This window comes from Sus scrofa, chromosome 2 (assembly GCF_000003025.6).
Source record: "Sus scrofa isolate TJ Tabasco breed Duroc chromosome 2, Sscrofa11.1, whole genome shotgun sequence".
Lineage (NCBI taxonomy): Eukaryota > Metazoa > Chordata > Mammalia > Artiodactyla > Suidae > Sus > Sus scrofa.
Genome location: NC_010444.4, coordinates 31,586,682 through 31,603,918, shown reverse-complemented (window position 1 = coordinate 31,603,918; position 17,237 = coordinate 31,586,682). Strand labels below are relative to the sequence as shown.

Genomic DNA, 17,237 nt, shown 5'->3' with positions numbered 1-17,237 from the left:
TATGTAGAGGTTTTTTAGTTTGGTGTAGTTCCACTTGTAAATTTTTGCTTTTGTTGCCCATGCTTTTTGTGTCATATTCAAGAAATCATTTTAAGACAAATAGTATAAAGCTTTTTCCTTTCCCCCTTTTTTTTTTCTTTTTAGGGCCACACCTGTGACATATGGAAGTTGCCAGGCTAGGGATGAATCAGAGCTACAGCTGCGTCTGTGACCTACACCACAGCTTAAGGCAAGGAAGGATTCCCCACCCACTGAGCAATGCTGAGGATTCCTTTCAGCTGAGCCACAATGGGGACGCCATAAAGCTTTTACCTTATGTTTTCTTCTAAATGTTGTATGATTTCAGGTCTTACATTTAGGCCTTCGGTTTTGTTTTTTTGGGGGCGGGGGGCCCTACCCTGGTGGCATATGTGTAATTCCCAGGCTAGGGGTTGAACTGGAGCCGTAGCTGCTGACCTAGGTCACATCCGCAGCAATGCCAGAGCCCAGCCTCCTCTGACTTACACCGCAGCCCGCAATAACGTTGGATCCTTAACCCAGTAATCGAGGCCAGGTATCCAAGCACAGTCCTCATGGATACTAGTTGGGTTTGTTACCTGAGTCAAGGGGCCAGTGGCAACACTCCAGTCTTTAGTTCATTTTGAGTGTATTTTCTTGTACAGTGTAAGAGAAGGGTCCAATTTTATTTGTGTGTGTGTGTATAGTTTTCTCAAACCTATATTTTGAGGATACTACCATTTCCCCATTGGGAAGTCTTGTCTAAAATTTAGATGATTTAAAAAAAAAAAATCTACTGGCAGGCAGGTGGGTCTCGGATGAGAAACATCCGGGAGCTATGGCCCCTTCTCCTCCCAGATTCATGTATAAGGAGTTTAGTTCACATCAGCTATCACAAAATATATCCTGTGGCTGGGCTTCCCTATGCTCCCCACCCCATACCAGTCAGAGTTACAGGATACCACCCCCGGCCCCCTAGCTCTGGGCAGTCAGTGGGAAAGCGCACAGGGGCTCAAACAGCGTAAGCAGGAAAGCCGGAAGCGAGAACTAAGGAGTGAATTGCGCATGCGCAGGCCGTAACTCTCTTGCCCTCCAGGGAGGGACCCAAAAGGCTTGGTGTAGCGCTGCTGCTTCTGGCCGGGTCACCTAGGGCTGCTGTCCTAAGTCTGTCAAGGTCAAGGCTGCTGCAACTAGATGAGCCTTACGGCTATCCTAAAGTCAGCTTTTTTTTTTTTTTTTTTTTTTTTTTCCTTTTTTTCTGCTCGGAGCTTTTAGGTATCTAAAATTCGTACCAGGAGACCAACTCTGCCTATCCCTCAAATATTTGCCTTTAAGGGCAGCGTCTGTGCAGCGTTACTCTCAGTTTCTGACCCAACCCATCTAGCGGCAGTCTAGGGAAGCTGGCTGCTCTATCCAGTCTCCTCCCTCAGGAACTATTTTCATCTTTGAACACCCTCAGGGATGCTCACAGCAGGGGCTGGGAGCCTGGTCCAGGTGAGTGGAGTGTGGGGTTTCCTAGGAAGGCAGAGAACACCTGACCTGCAGGGTGTGCTACGTGACTTCAGGCTCGTGTTCTTTGTTCACATTTCTGGGCTCTCTATTCTGTGCCATTGATCTATAGGTCTGTTTTTATGTCAGGACTATGTCTATTTTTTTACAATAGCACTGTAGTATGTTTTGAAGTCAGGAACACTGAGCGCCAGCTCTACTCTTCACTACCATACCCCCCACATCCCCTAAGGAGAGGCCTCCATGCTGTGTTAGCTCTGCTTGCTTATCACTGGTCCTTAGAAACAGCAGCAAGTCTCCCAACTTTTTTGTTTTCTGTGGTCCCCAGGCATCTAGAGTATTCTGGGTCCCATTAGGGCATAGAGATAGGCAAAACAAAAACCAGTCTCTTGGGCAGCCCTTGGGGAAAAGCTAGAACATTGGCTTTATGTTACCCGCCTCCCCACCCTGGGAAAAGCCAGGAGTTAGGGAATACTTCCTGCTCTTTAAGTGAGGAGCTGACGGAGCTGACTGGGAGGGACTATGGCCAGTGAGTGTGTGCTAGTCCAAATTGTCACCTTTGTTCTCAGCAGCTCCCAACTTGACACCTTTTCCTGTTAGTGCTTAGATTCAAGCAAGGCAGAAGCCAGCCCCTTGGGTACCTCCCCTCAAAGTCTGAACGTTGCTTGAATATTTCAGTCGTCTTCTTCTCTTTTCCTCCCCAGGAAGAAGCAGGGAACTCTGGGTTTCCTCCCTGTTTGTGCTGCAGAGTGAGCGCCAAGGGGAAGGACTGGGTGAGTGAGTGCCACAAATTTTCCTGTCAGCTTTTATACAGCTAATTTTGCCGTTCCATACAGCTAACTAGGTACCTGAACCTCTTAACGGTTTATGTATATCTCACAAAGGGAGTTTGTTCATACTGCTGTTGAGTAGTAGATGTACCTTAGGGAAAACAGGGTCTGGGACTTCCTATTCGGCTGTCTGGTTGACATCCTGACATCTTGTTGATGTATTTTATATAGACACACACATATATAACACACACATACATATAAAATACAGGATGTATTTGATTTTTTTCTTCCAATTTTTGAGATATAATTGATGTATAGCACTATAGAAGTTTGTTATACAGCATAATGATTTACATACATTATGAAGTGATTATCACAATGAGTTTAATGATTATCATGTCATATATATGCAAAATTATGCAGAAACTTTTTTTGGGGGGATAAGAACTCAGGATTTACTGTCTCATATATATAACAGTGTTATATTTATCATGCTGTACATTGCATTTCTAATATTTACTTATAAAGGTTTATATCTTTTGACCGCTTTCTTCCAATTCTCCCTCCCTTCAACCCCTGCCTCAAACCCCTGGTAACCCCAAATCTGATCGTTTCTATGGGTTGGTTGGTTTGTTTCTGTGGTATAATTAATCTCTAACACTGTTAATTCCTCTTATGCAACATAATGATTGGATATGTCTATACATTTCAAACTGATAACCACAGTGTCTTGTTACTCTCTGTCACTATACAAAGGGATTATATAGTTGTTGACTTTGTTCTTAAACTGTTCATATCGATGACTCATTCATTTTGCAACTGGTAGTTTGTACCTCTTAATTTCCCTTACCTGTTTCTTTCCACCCCCCACCCCCCGCCGTGTTGTCGTGTCTATAACTCTGTTTCTGTTTGATTTCGGTTGTTCCTTTGTTTTATTTTTTTGGATCCCATTGGTTTAGATTAACTGGTTTATGAATATATCACAAAGGGAATTTGTTCATGTATAACTGTTGAATAGGTGTCTCCTTAGGCAAAGGAGGGTCTGGGCTTCCTATTCTGCTGTGTTGGTTGACATCTACTTTATATTCTTAAGGTACAAAATTCAATATACATGCTTTAGTTTGATATTGTTATTTTACCTTTTAAATTCTCTGGGCTCTTATTTCTTTTTTGGTAATCTATGAAAGAATTATGTTAAATTCTCTCAGTTATTGAATTATTATTATCCCCTTGTATTTCAAGCTATTTTTGATTTTCAGTGTTATAACAGGACTTTTTTTTTAACCTAATGAAAGTCTGTGAATTTATCAGTTATGTTTAAAAATAGACTAGATCCATGTAAAACTTCATTTTTCTTTTTGCCATAGATTCTAAGGACTTTGCTTTAGATTCTCAGTGCTTAATGTATTTATTTCATCCTTTGTTTACTTTATGTGTTTGCCTAAAACATACTTATTCGTTCTTTTATTTTTAACCTTTCTGTAATAATATTGTTTAGCTGTGCCTCGTACAATTATTTATTTTTTGACCTAATTAAAATCTTGTTCTTTTAATAGTTAAAACCATTTGTATAAAATGATAATTATTATACATATTTTAACATTATATATTTAAAATTTTTTTTTAATATTCTCAGTGTCTTGGAAAGTATATCTTATGGTTGTAATTATATAAGTGGTTTCCTTAGCTTTCCAAACAGTTCCTAATCATTAAAGTTACAAGTTTAATGTTTTTTCTAGTCCCTCTTTACAGAAAGCATGAAGTTTAACTGAATTTTGTTTTGTCCACATCTCATCTTTATAAATATAGCATTTGTATCTTCATTATAATTGATTTTTTAAATTACGAATGTTCCCTTCTAATCTTTTTTTTTTTTTTCGGTCTTTTGTTTTTTTAGGGCCAAACCCGAGGTATATGGGAGTTCTCAGGCTTAGGGGTCTAATTGGAGCTACAGCTGCTGGCCTATGCCAGAGCCACAGCAATGCCAGATCAGATCCGGGATGGGTCTGTGACCTACACCACAGCTCAAGGCAACTGTGGATCCTCAACCCACTGAGTGAGGCTGGGGAATGAAACCCGAAACCTCATGGTTCCTAGTTTCCACTGTACCATGATGGGAAGTCTCTAATCTTAATTTTATCATATTTGACAGTTGAATTTGGAGTTTTATTTAAACTAAAAACAGTGTCAACTCAGATATTTATCTTAAATGTTCACTTCCATTCCTTTGATTCAAAATTTATATTTTCAGATACTTAATTTTTATTGATTTCTGGGCCATCTCAAGTCAATCTTCAGAAAGAGTAAACTGTCCTTGTTTCATTGATGGTGTCTTACTCTCGTCTTTGCATTTACCTAAGTCAAATTGAGTTTCGCATGTCTTTCAAAACTTAAAAATAGAACTATGTAGCTTCATTTTTTTCATTTAATATTACAAAAGGATCTGAAAAATTGATTTTTATTCTTATCTAGGAATTCCGTTTATTTTTTGAAGTTGGCTATTATTCTTTTTTAATATTCTCTTTTACTACTTCTGTGTATATTAAATTATTTAATTTTTAATTTCCTCATTGTTTTCTTTATCAATTCCAGTCCTCTTTTTATCTTATTCTATTGCATTTCATTCTCAACATTTTCTGTTTTCATGACTTTCTGATGTTTCTAAAGGTCATGTCTTTTTGCCTCACTTTGGTGGATCTATCTAGATCAAATTGGGGCCAGCATCCAAGTATAGAAATTTTTGTTTGTTCACCTTTTCCATCCAGGTGATGAGTGAATCTTTCCAAAAGATACAGTTGGATGGGAAGTTCTGGTGCAGTAGAAGCCCACAGCTGCCTTTTTTTTTTCCTACTTCATAGCTTGTTTCTCTAGAACTGTTTAAAGAGATGGTGCATGTGAAAAAAAGACTAGAATCCTAAGTATATAACTCTTTTCAGTGCTTTTCTTTTGGTATTTTCCCATGTACTCCTTTATTTGTAGGGTTCACACCTTCCAGGGTTCATGTTCCCTGAAACAAAATGAAACAAAACAACCTCTGCCCCCCAAAAACCCTTCCAGTATCTTTCTAGTATTCAAAATCTCCATCTGAATGTAAAAAGTAAGATGCTGTAACACATGAGATGTGGTGATTTTTCTGGATACACATCTTGTTTTTTGAGCCACTGCAGAAGAAAGTAGAGAAAGACAAAAGATATGCATACCTACTTTTCATGTGATTAGTGTACTATCGATTGCCCTTTTCAGTAAAATTTTTCATTTTTTAAACTTATATTTTCCTACATTTTTGACAGCAGTTGAATTAGCAGTAGTCTTGCTATGAAATTTTACTTTTATTTTTACTGCCTTTAAATATATTTTAGTGGGAAATCAAGAGTGGCTCTGCCATGGAGAACTAGCCAATTACTTTTATACCTCTCTCATAATGTAGTAGTTTTGAATATCAAGGTCCTCTATAAAGTAAACTTATTTGCCTTTATCAAGTGATGCTTTTCACTGTTCCCCAGTAGAAACCTCACACACCAATGAATAGAAACACTGAACACTGTGCTGTTTTCTCTATTGCTTATATCCCTGTTATTCTTATCCAAATGCTATTAATCATTGAGGGTCAAATAATATATCATTATAAGGGTTTTGTTTAATGAAGTCTCAAAATGTATTCTTTATACTACAAATTATTGCTCTAGGTTACTGTTTTTGTCTTCTGATTGTTCCACACATCTAGTCTTAATTCCATAATTGGAGTTCTTTGACAACAGGGCAGACATACCATGCCACATTTACCTGTAAAGTAGTCTTTGAATATCTGCAGTACATTACTGCAGTATTTTCAAGGATATTTAAGATAAAGTCCCAGTTCCAAAGAGTTTAATATCCAACAAAGAAAATGCTTTGTAGCTATCTCCACAAGGACTCAAAATACTGCACTAGAAAACAAATTACATATTCCATATGTTGCTATAAAATCAAAGGAGGGAGGAATAAATGGCTTTTTCTGGTATCAATCTGTCAATGGCCTTCATGAACTATGAGGAAGGTGAAGAGTTCAGAAGTAGTTATGGACTGATTATTCTAGTGAGAAAGTACCTTGATCATTTGGTTGCAACATCCCTGGCACATGCTTGGTGGGTGGGAAAAAAAGAGCTTTAAAAGTCACTAAAAAAATATGAAAAAAATAAGGTAGGATTTGGCAATTTGCTACATTTATGAAGGGTAGAAATGATTATGTTCCCTGGGCTAAGGTATTTTAAACGTAAAGACAACCAAGCTGCTAGCAGCAATATATTTTCTTCAAAACCAGCTTCACCTGCTTACTAAAACTATATGATAATACTATTCAATTAAGGGAATAAAGTGATGCTGAGTCACGTTTGAAATTTGAATGTTGCGCAGCAGGTCTCACATTTTCACCTAAATTACAATTTTGTAACTGGATTTCATCTTCCCTTTCATTGCAGTCTTAGTTTTGCCTGAGTCACATGTGATAATGTAATTAATTACTCCGATTTGTCTTTAGTGAAACTTAATTTCATAGTTTCAAAATGTATAGATTGTCATCTCCTAACAGATACACATCTAGTTAATAAGCACATGTAATACGTTGCATTTACTATAATATAATGAGCCATGCAATGAAATCAGGGTGTAGCAAATTAAAACGCAAATGCACAAATAACAGTTGCAAAGGCTAAAAATGGTGCTTTCCTTTTAGGCTTCTTTGAACTGACAGCATTTGCATTTAATTGTTAGATAAAATTTGACCATCACATTTACAGTTAATTCCATGCCTATTTAGATTTCATTTGGAAGTTTCATCTGTATTCATTTTTAAAATTCAAAGGATCAGACTAAATATTAACACTTTTAATGGCACCAATAGAACCAGTATTTTCTTTTTTTTCCCCATTCATGATAAATGGGGCATTTAACAGCTTTGCAAGCTTTAAGGCATTGCATCTTAGAGTCTAAGAGCTGGACCCTTCTGCTATACATCCTCAATTTTTTAGTTCTGAGAAATTAAACATAGATTTGGTAAAGGGTTCCCCCATGTTTGTTGCCAAAATTCAGCCTTTATCTGCTGGTGCCAAATTGAAACACAGTTTTGGGTAAAGGAGAAAAAGATTGCTTTATTGCTTTGTCAGACAAAGGAGGGTCACAGGAGGCTAAAAAGATTAAGCCTCCCTTTGGAAAGAATTGTGAGGAGTTTTATAGTAAAAGGAAGAAAGATAGGTTTTCCGATAGGAATCAGGTTTTGGGACAAACATGTATTCTTCATTCTTGGTGGGCGAGGTGGGGGTGGGGGTTGGGAAATCTTACTCATCAAAGCTGGAGTCTCAGCATGGTCATGATGGTGTCTTCTGGGCTGTTGCCTAGAATAAGAGTACTTATGAAAAGGGCATATTGATCTGAGATTAGAACAAACTAGGAAAGTTCCTGAAAAATATGTGCTAATAATCTTTAACCCACAGGCAATTATGCTCAGGGTGCCTAATCTTTAGTATACAGGTGATTGTGTTTGGGGTGCAATTAAGACAGGGAGAAGGACAAGGAAGGACGCTAAGTTCTTCGGTTTGAAAGTATTCATTCCTGAAAGAAGCATAAGGAGTAAAACTTTTCTCTTAGGTGTGTAAGATGCCTATATTATTACATGTATCCCTTGAGAGAAAACCAGGATCCTCCCCCAGGGCCGTACTATTATTTCTTAACCATTCCTCCCTTGTCTTTGCATCGCCTTCCTTTCCTGATTAGCAACTGTCTGAACCTGTTCCTAGGAACTCAGGGAAGGTCATGGAGGCTGAATGAGGCCCATTTCCTAAGAACAAGAAATGGGGGACACAGAAAAGCTTTTGTCTTCAGGAGCCCTATAAGACTTTGCTCAGTTACATGTTCAGGTTTGTGTTTTATAGAGAATCTCTGTTGAAACCTGTATTTTTTTGATAATGTGATCCAGGAATTTGCCAGGGGTCAATGTTAAATTAGCTGATAATGTGATTTTTAGTGTTCACTATTATTAAAATTCAAGGAAAGAGTTTCTTGAGTCCCACCTTTTGTTCTCATAGACTTTTTTCTTTTCTTGTTTTTTTTAGGGCCGTACCCACGACCCTGTGTCACAACTCACAGAAATACAGCTTAAAATTGCTCTACTTTTTTTTTTTTGTCATACTTCAAAAATTACAAATTTTATCAAGATTTCTCTTTGAGTCTCTTCCCTCCACTAGATTATTCTCCACCTTTTCCTTGAACAGCCATTTCACATATGGTTTTGAGTCCTATTCATAAAGGAATTTAAGAGGTTGTGCTGTTAGAAAGTAGAAAGTGAAAACATTAATTGTAATTAAAAAATTTTTTTGTGGCCTCCAAAGAAAGTCAGGTATGTTCTCACATTTCAGGTTGAAAAAACGTCATAGTGAAATGGTCAGGGGTAGCACAGCTTAGTTTCTCAGGAGAAGTATCATTTTGATTGTTTGGTTTTGAAAATAATTAAAAAGCTATTGTCAAGTGTTAGTAAGATGATCAGCATCATTGTACATATTTTGGTTAGATATCTACCTTTAAAAACTATGATTCATTTCCTCAGGAGGAGCAAGAGACTATTGGAAATTTCTCTGACATGTTTTGAAATGTGGAGAGAACGTGATTCAGATTGTATTGATCGATGCCTTCTGGTCATCTTGACCAGATTTGCAAATAGCCACATATTCTTGTTAATGCAATCAACATCTGCTCAATGAAATGAGAAAAATCATTTACTTGGATCATGAAAAGAGTTTCTGTGGGAGGAAAGTGGTTTGAATGATTTTTTTTTTTCCCCTCTACTTTTTAACCAGATGCATTGGCAGCCTGAGGAGACATTGTGTCGTCTGGGTTGAAGGTAGGAGTAATTATCTGGTTATCAAGGGTTTGTGGTTCTCACTCCCAGTATTTTAACAGGAAATGGGGTCTTGGTTCTGAAGGAGGTAAAGAATTCAAGCCTGAGTAGGTTGTTAGCTCATCAAAAGGTAGATCAACAGGAATTTGCTACAGCATAGAGAATTGACAAGAAAGCTTCTGTTTCTAGGCCTGGGTTTTTGACAGGGGTGGGGGAAAGGTCATCTGAAAAACGAAGACTTGATTGTATTCATAGAAGTTTAAAATTTAAATTAATACTATTAAAAGGTTTTGAAACCCTTTGTGTTCAGAAATGACCATGAAAATAGACCTCTATAATGTTAATTCCTGCATTTCTGGGAGAGAAAAAAGAAAAACCAATCTGGGAGGATACTTTCATAATGTAGACCTTTGGGAGCTCTTAGAAATTTTAAAAGGTGTGTTTGTTACCGAACAGTCCATGTGCGAAACAGAGTGAGGCCAAATAGTACCAACAGGTTGCAGTTTGGAGCAGAGAAAGGTTTATTGCCGGGCTATGCAAGGAAAGGAGTGGCTAGTGCCCCCCCAAAGCCCTGAATTCCCTTGAACGCCTTCAGCAAAGGTCTTTTAAAGGCAAGGTGAGGGAGAGATGTGTTTAGTTGTTGCAGATTTCTTAGTGTTGGATCCTTTATCCTTGTTGTTTTCCACATAGGTCAGGTCATGGTGTTCCTGTAAACCTTCAACAAAACAAATGTTATTCTCTGTTCTGCAACTTTTTATCTGAAAATGTAATACTCTTAAAGATCATAGCCTTAAGAATAAGCTATCTTGTATATTTCAGGCTATAGGCAGCATCCTTTTGCAAAAGGTGCAGAGCCAGAATGACTAAGCACAAGTGACAAGAGGACAAAGGTTAAAGTAAAATTAAAATATAAAGAACAAATATAGTATGGAGTCAAATTTGTTCTTCTCTATTACATATTCAGTATGAGTGAAACTCGAAAATCAAAACAAAATAGAAGATTGGAGCTCCATGAAAATTAGATATAGAATAATACTCTGGAAAAGAATATGACATAATTATGTTTAAATGCTTAAAACAGAAAAGAAAAAATTACAAGGAAAAATAAAGACTTGAAAAAAGTAGCACATAGAACTTTTAGAAATGAAAAAGTAGCTATTGATATTAAAAATTAATTGAGTAAGCATATTTGAAAATAAGATTAATGAATTAGAATAATATCAAGGAAATTATCTGAAAGTAAGAGATTCAAAATTAAAAAAATAAAAGAATAATATATAGGCAGAGGGAACAGAATGAGGTGTTTAACATATGCATCATAGAAATTATCAAAAAGGGAATGGGAGGGAGTTCGTGTTGTGGTTCAGTTGTTAACGAACCTGGCTAGCATCCATGAGGATGTGGGTTGTATCCCTAGCCTTGCTCAGTGGGTTAAGGATCCGGCATTGCCATGAGCTGTGGTCGCAGACACAGCTTGGATCCCATGTTGCTGTGGCTGTGGCACAGTCCAGCAGCTGCAGCTCCGATTCCACACCTAGCCTGGGAACTTCCATATGCCATGGTACGGCCCTAAAAAGACAAAAATGTAAAAAATTAAAAATTAAAAAAATAAAAATAAAAAGGAATGGGAGGATGGGATAGGTGATATTTATAAATTTTCAATTTTTGAAAGATATAAATCTTTCAGTTCAGAAGTTATAATTCGTTTTTAAACCGTTTTTTAAAATTGAAGTGCAGGGAGTTTCCGTTATGGCGCAGTGGTTAATGAATCCGACTAGGAACCATGAGGTTGCGAGTTCGGTCCCTGCCCTTGCTCAGTGGGTTAACGCTCCGGCGTTGCCGTGAGCTGTGGTGTAGGTTGCAGACGTGGCTCGGATCCCACGTTGCTGTGGCTCTGGTGCAGGCCGGTGGCTATGGCTCTGATTCGACCTCTGGCCTGGGAACCTCCATATGCCGCAGGGGCGGCCCAAGAAATAGCAAAAAAAAAGACAAAAAAAAAAAAAAATTGAAGTACAGTTAATTTACAGTGTTGTGTTAGTTTCAGGTGTATGGCTAAGTGACGTATATACATGAATTCTTTTTTAGATCCTTCATTAGAAGTTATAGGATATTAAATATGCCATAGAGTAGGTTCTTGTTTATCTCTTTTATGTATAGTGGTATGTGTATGTTAATTCCAAACTCCTAATTTATCTCCCCACCCACCTTGGGTAACCATAAATTTATTTTCTAGGTCTATAAATCTATTTCTGTTTTGTAAATAAGTTCATTTGTATTTTTTTTTTTTTTTAGATTCTGCATATAGGTGATATCATATGATACTTGTCTTTGTCTGATTTACTCCTCTTAGGATGTTAACCTCTAGGTCCATCCATGTTGCTGAGAATTGCATTATCTCATTCCTTTTTATGGCTGGGTAATTTTCCAAGGTGTATATACCACATCTTTATCCATTCATCTATCCATGAACATTTAGGTTGCTCCTATGTCTTAGCTGTTGGAAATAGTGCTGCTGTGAACATTTGGGTTCATGTATCTTTTCGATTTAGAGTTTTCTGTGAATATATGTCCAGGAATGGGATTGTAAGATCAAGTGGTAACTCTATTTTTAATTTTTTTTAAGGAGCATCCATATTGTTCTCCACAGTGGCTATACCAATTTACATTTTCACCAACAGTGTCTAAGGGTTCCTTTTTCTCCACACTCTCCCCAGCATTTATTATTCGTGGACTTTTTAATGATGGCCGTTTTTAGTGAGGTGATATGTCATTATAGTTTTGATTTCCCTCTTTCTAATAATTGGTGATACTGAGCATCTTTTCATGTGCCTGTTGGCCATCTGTATGTCTTCTTTGAAGAAATGTCTGTTTAGATTTCCTGCCTATTTTCTGATTGGATTTTTTGTTTTTTGATATTAAGCTGTATATGATGTTTATATATATAGGAAACTAATCCTTTATCAGTAGCATCATTTGTAAATATTTTCTTCCAGTCTGTAAGTTGTCTTTTCATTTTGTTTATGGTTTCCTTTGCTGTGCAGAAGCTTTTAAGTTTAATTGAGTCCCATTTGTTGATTTTTGTTCTTATTTCCATTACTCTAGGAGATGGATCCAAACAGAAGCTGCTGCAATTTATGTCAAAGAATGTTCTGCTTATGTTTTCCTCTAGCAGTTTTATATTATCTGGTTTTATATTTAGGTTTTTAATCTACTTTGAGTTTATTTTGTATATAGTGTGAGAAAATGTTCTAATTTCATTCTTTTATGTGTAGCTGTTCAACTTATGAGCACTACTTATTCAAGAGATCGCTGTTTCTCCATTGTATATTCTTGCCTCCTTTGTCATAGCTTAATTGACTATAAGTGCATGGGTTTACTTCTGTCTTTCTATCCTATTCCATTGATCCATATGTTTGTTTGTGTGCCAGTACTGTACTGTTTTGATTACTGAGCTTTGTGGTATATTATGAAGTCAGGGGCTATGATTCTCCCAGCTCTGTTCTTTCTCAAGACTGTTTTGGCTAGTCAGGGTTATTTTGTCTTTCCATACAAATTAAAAAAAATTTTTTTTGTTTTAGTTCTGTGAAAAATGCCATTGGTAGTTTGATAGAGATTCCACTGAATCTGTAGATTGCCTTGGATAGTATGGTCATTTTAGCAACATTGATTCTTTTAATTCAAGAACATGGTATATCTTTCCATCTATTCATGTCATCGTCACTTTTTTCCATCAGCATATTAATAGTTATCAGAGTACAAGTACTTTGCCTCTGTAGGTAGCTTTATTCCTTGTAACTTTATTATTTTTGATGTGATGGTAAATGGGATTGTTTCTTTCATTTCTCTCTCTGATATTTTGTTGTTAGTGTATAGAAGTGCAGTGAATTTCTGTATATTAAGTTTGTATCCAGCAACTTTACCAAATTCATTAATGAGCTCTAGTGGTTTTCTGGAAGTATCTTTAGGATTTTCTGTGTATGTGGTTGTACAGTTTTCCCAGTATAATTTGTTTTATAAGACTGTTCCCCATTGGATGAGGTTGGCACCTTTGTTGAAAGTCAAGTGGCCATAGGGATATGGGTTAATTTCTATACTTATGCTTATATCCTATTGGTCCTTATCTGTTCCTATAACAGTACTGTACTGTTGAGTTTTGAAATGGAAAGAGTGAATCATCCAGTTTGTTGTTCTTTTTCAAGATTGTTTTGTCTCTTCTAGGTTCTTTGAGTTTTTGTATAAATTTTAGCATCAACTTGTCAATTTCTTCAAAGGAGTTACCTGGAGCTGTGATAGGGATTGCATTGATTCTGTAGATCAATAATGGAAATGTTGCCATCTTAATTGTATTAAGTCTTCTGATACATAAAGATGGGGTGTTTTTCTGTTTAGTTAGATCTTTTAAAATTTCTTTCAATAGTCTTTTAAAAATAGTTGTAACTATATTGTGTTGATGAAAATGTGGAATATCTGAGTCTGTGATACACTGCTATGGGAAGTGTAACCATGTCATTATTTTGAAAAACTGGTAGTACCTAATAAAGTTGAACAGCTCCATATCTTACAAACTAGCAGTTCTACTCTTAGGTAAATATTCACACATATGCAACATAGGGGGTGTACAAGAATGTTCAAAATAGCAGAATTATTTGTAGTAAACAGAAAGTGGGAATGATGCTAAAGTCCATCAAAATAGACTGGATAAATATATTGTAGTATCATCATTCTTGAAAATACCATAAAGCAGTGACAGAAAACAAACAACTACTTTAGTTAACAATGTGGATAGATCTTTAAAATATAATATTGGCCAAAAGACAAGGAAATAAAAGATTTCATTTAAATGATGAGTGAACTTAGTATGTGACAGAGGAGATAACTATCAATGATGAAATAATAAGCTTTTCAATAAATAAATAAGCATAAGTTTGCTCTTCACTTATAAACTGTAAATTAGATCTCTATATCATAATATACAATAAAATAAAATAAATTTTGAGTGGGGATTTGAGACCTAAAACAGAAAAACAAAAGTTTAAAATCTTGAGAAAAATCAGAGAAACCTTTTATGACATTAGATTAGGAAAGAATGTATTAAAATATATACCCATGTTTACATATATTTATATACAAAATATAACAAATAGGATGATCAATTTAATCATATTAAAATGAAAAAATTTGTCTGAAAAACAGAAAAACTAAATAAAATGAAAAAAGCCATTAGATATTAGATATTCCAAACCCATATGACTGAGAAATAGTTTTATAGATTTTATAGAGAACTTCCAGAAATCAATTTAAAAAAGATTAACCACTACAATACAAAAGTTGGAAAAAAAAAAAAAAAAAAGAAAAAAGAAACCTGCAGTTTACGGGGAAGGAACCTAAAACAGTCACATATATATTAAATAATGGTCAACATCATTAGTAATAAAGGAAATGGACATTAAAAAATTTCTCACTCAAGAGATTAGCAAAAATTGGGAACTGAAAATGTTTATAATTGGGTGTAGGAAAATGTGAACTCTTATGCATTGCTGGTGGGAGTGTACTTTGGGCCCTTATGTTGGAAAGTATTTCCTCCAAATAGCTCACTTCCTTTCTCTTTCACCTCTTTCAAATTGTTTCTCTCATATCATCCTTAAATTCAAATTGCCACCGCCCCCCCCCCAGCTCTGGATCTTCCTTATTCTTCTGTATTATTTCACTTTTCCATAGTATTAGTCCGTCTTTCATTTAATGTAAAATGTACTTGTAAATTAATTATGTTTGTTGACCCTGTCACCCTTCTAAACAAGCTGTGGAAGATCAGTGGTATTTATTTCTTTAGTTTAAGGATGTATTCCAAATACCTGGAATAATGTCTGGCACATAGTAGGGATTCATTAAATATTTCTTGAATGAGTAAATAAATGAAATAACATCAGAAAATTGGTTATTCTTGAGAAAGAGAGGGCAAAATGAGGTGTAAAAGAGGGTGTCTTTAGCTGTAACTGTATTTCTTTTCTTTCTTTTTTTTTGTCTTTTTGCCATTTTCTTGGGCCATTCCTGCGGCACATGGAGGTTCCCAGGCTAGGGGTCGAATCGGAGTTGTAGTCGCTGGCCTACACCAGAGCCACGGCAACGTGGGATCTGAGCTGCGTCTGTGACCTACACCACAGCTCACGTCAACGCTGGATCCTTAACCCACTGAGCAAGGCCAGGGGTCGAACCTGTAACCCCATGGTTCCTAGTTGGATTCATTAACCACTGCACCACGACAGGAACTCCTGTAACTGTACTTCTTTAAGGAGAGAAAGAGGATGAGAGAAAAAAGATAGGGTGAAATGTTAACATTTAACATAATCTCTGGTATGTGCATATATGGGTCTATTAAAATATATTTTCAATATGCTTACATTTTTATAAATAGAAATAAATATGGGCATTGTATTTAAACTTACAATGAAGTCATAGACCCAAGAATAACAGACATTCATAGTGTTGATAAAAAATTAACCTGTGGATTATACACTTGAGCACTTTCTAGATTAAGTCTCATGTGGCTAATGTTCAGACATGTTAAAACCATGCAAAAATGTGTTTACAAATTCCTCAAATCATTTTTGCTTCTTTTGTTACTGTTATATTTTTCTTCCTTCTCTCATCATATTCTCAAGTGCCTATCCTGAAAATAGTCATTCTTTCAGTAATATCACTTGAATTTCTTGGGATGGGTAACCTACTGTCAACTCTTTGAATACAGGGGCCAGACCTTTTTCTAATTATTCTATCCCTACTCACATAAAATGATCCTGGTATACATCAAAGAATAGACACTTGTATGAATAGATAAATGAATTTCAGCAAGGTGTTCCATCATCTGTCACTGGCTTTGGAGAGAACACAGTGGAGTTAGAATAGGTAGACTTCGAAGACATGTATCTTTGAACAACTCTTCAGATGGGGGGGTTTTAGACACTGTGATTGGGTATATCACAGGGCTCATGGGATTGAGGAATATTTTAGGTGATTGCATATTACACCAATGAGGTGACTGTCAACTTTACTTACTTGACATGGCTGGTTTTTCCAGCTAAAGGTAAGGACATGTCAACTTTACTTATTTGACATGGCTGGTTTTTCCAGCTAAAGGTAAGGACATAACTAGTATGTACCAAGTTATCATGGATTGCCCACAGGTAGTTAATATACTGCAGACTGAAAGTTAGTTTTTTGTTCTGTTTTGTTTTTTAGATCATTTTCCCACTATAAATCCAAAGTAGATTTCTAACCCCTAAAATACTTCAATGTAAGTGAGTCTGGAATTGATGCATTGCTATATTAAGTAGAATTTAGTGTGTGTGTAAAATGGCTTTCCATTAGTGGCATCTGATGATAACACTCAACCATTTGAGATGTGCTAATGCTTCAACTAGAGGGCAGTTCCAAACTCAGCTGTTTTTCTATGTGTGATGACTCTGAGCTTCTTAGATCTTTTGCAGAAGTGGTGCAGTTCTTCTGGCCATAGAGCAAAGGCCACTGTTGAGAGTGGCAGGCCTTATTTCGCTCTCTATCCCACTACTCTATTTCTCTCTTCCCCTCTTCTTTTTCTTCTATGCATGTTTGTTTCTCTCTTGCTTTTCCTTTTTGTGTCCTGAAAGTACATTTTCTGAAGCAGCGGGATCAAGGAGCTTCATTTCCATCCTTAATGAAGTTATGCTGTCTGGTTTCTCAGGAAATCACTGGAGGCTTTACAAACTTTGCTTTTTAATTCAGATTTATATAACCTACTCCACTTTGTGTCTGACCCCAAAATTGAGATATGAGAATATTATTCTTTGAGCAAATATACTATAAATCAGGGTTAATTTCCTCCTCTTGCCTAAATTCCTTGGAGGAGGGGGACAAGAATGACTTTGAAATTATAAATTTCTAGTCATTTTGTGTGCTCCAGGCTTATTTGGGGGAAAAATTCATTTTAGAGATGGCATAAGCCCTTGGCTATTTTACTGATGCAGCTACAATAATTTAGAAAGGAATGTTACAGTAGTGGAAAGGACAAGATAACAGTAGCATTCCAACACAGCTGATACCTGAACAAAATCTCT

General features: G+C 36.3%; 1 long non-coding RNA gene across 1 annotated transcript in view; it reads left to right on the top strand.

The window, feature by feature from the left end:
* The window catches only part of LOC106509388, a 28,236-nt gene continuing 11,530 nt past the window's right edge, over positions 532-17,237 (top strand). Inside the window, exons 1-3 of the long non-coding RNA XR_001306921.2 lie at positions 532-1,491; positions 2,211-2,279; positions 9,107-9,150. This is a non-coding gene — a long non-coding RNA (uncharacterized LOC106509388). The remainder of the gene's footprint in view (positions 1,492-2,210; positions 2,280-9,106; positions 9,151-17,237) is intronic.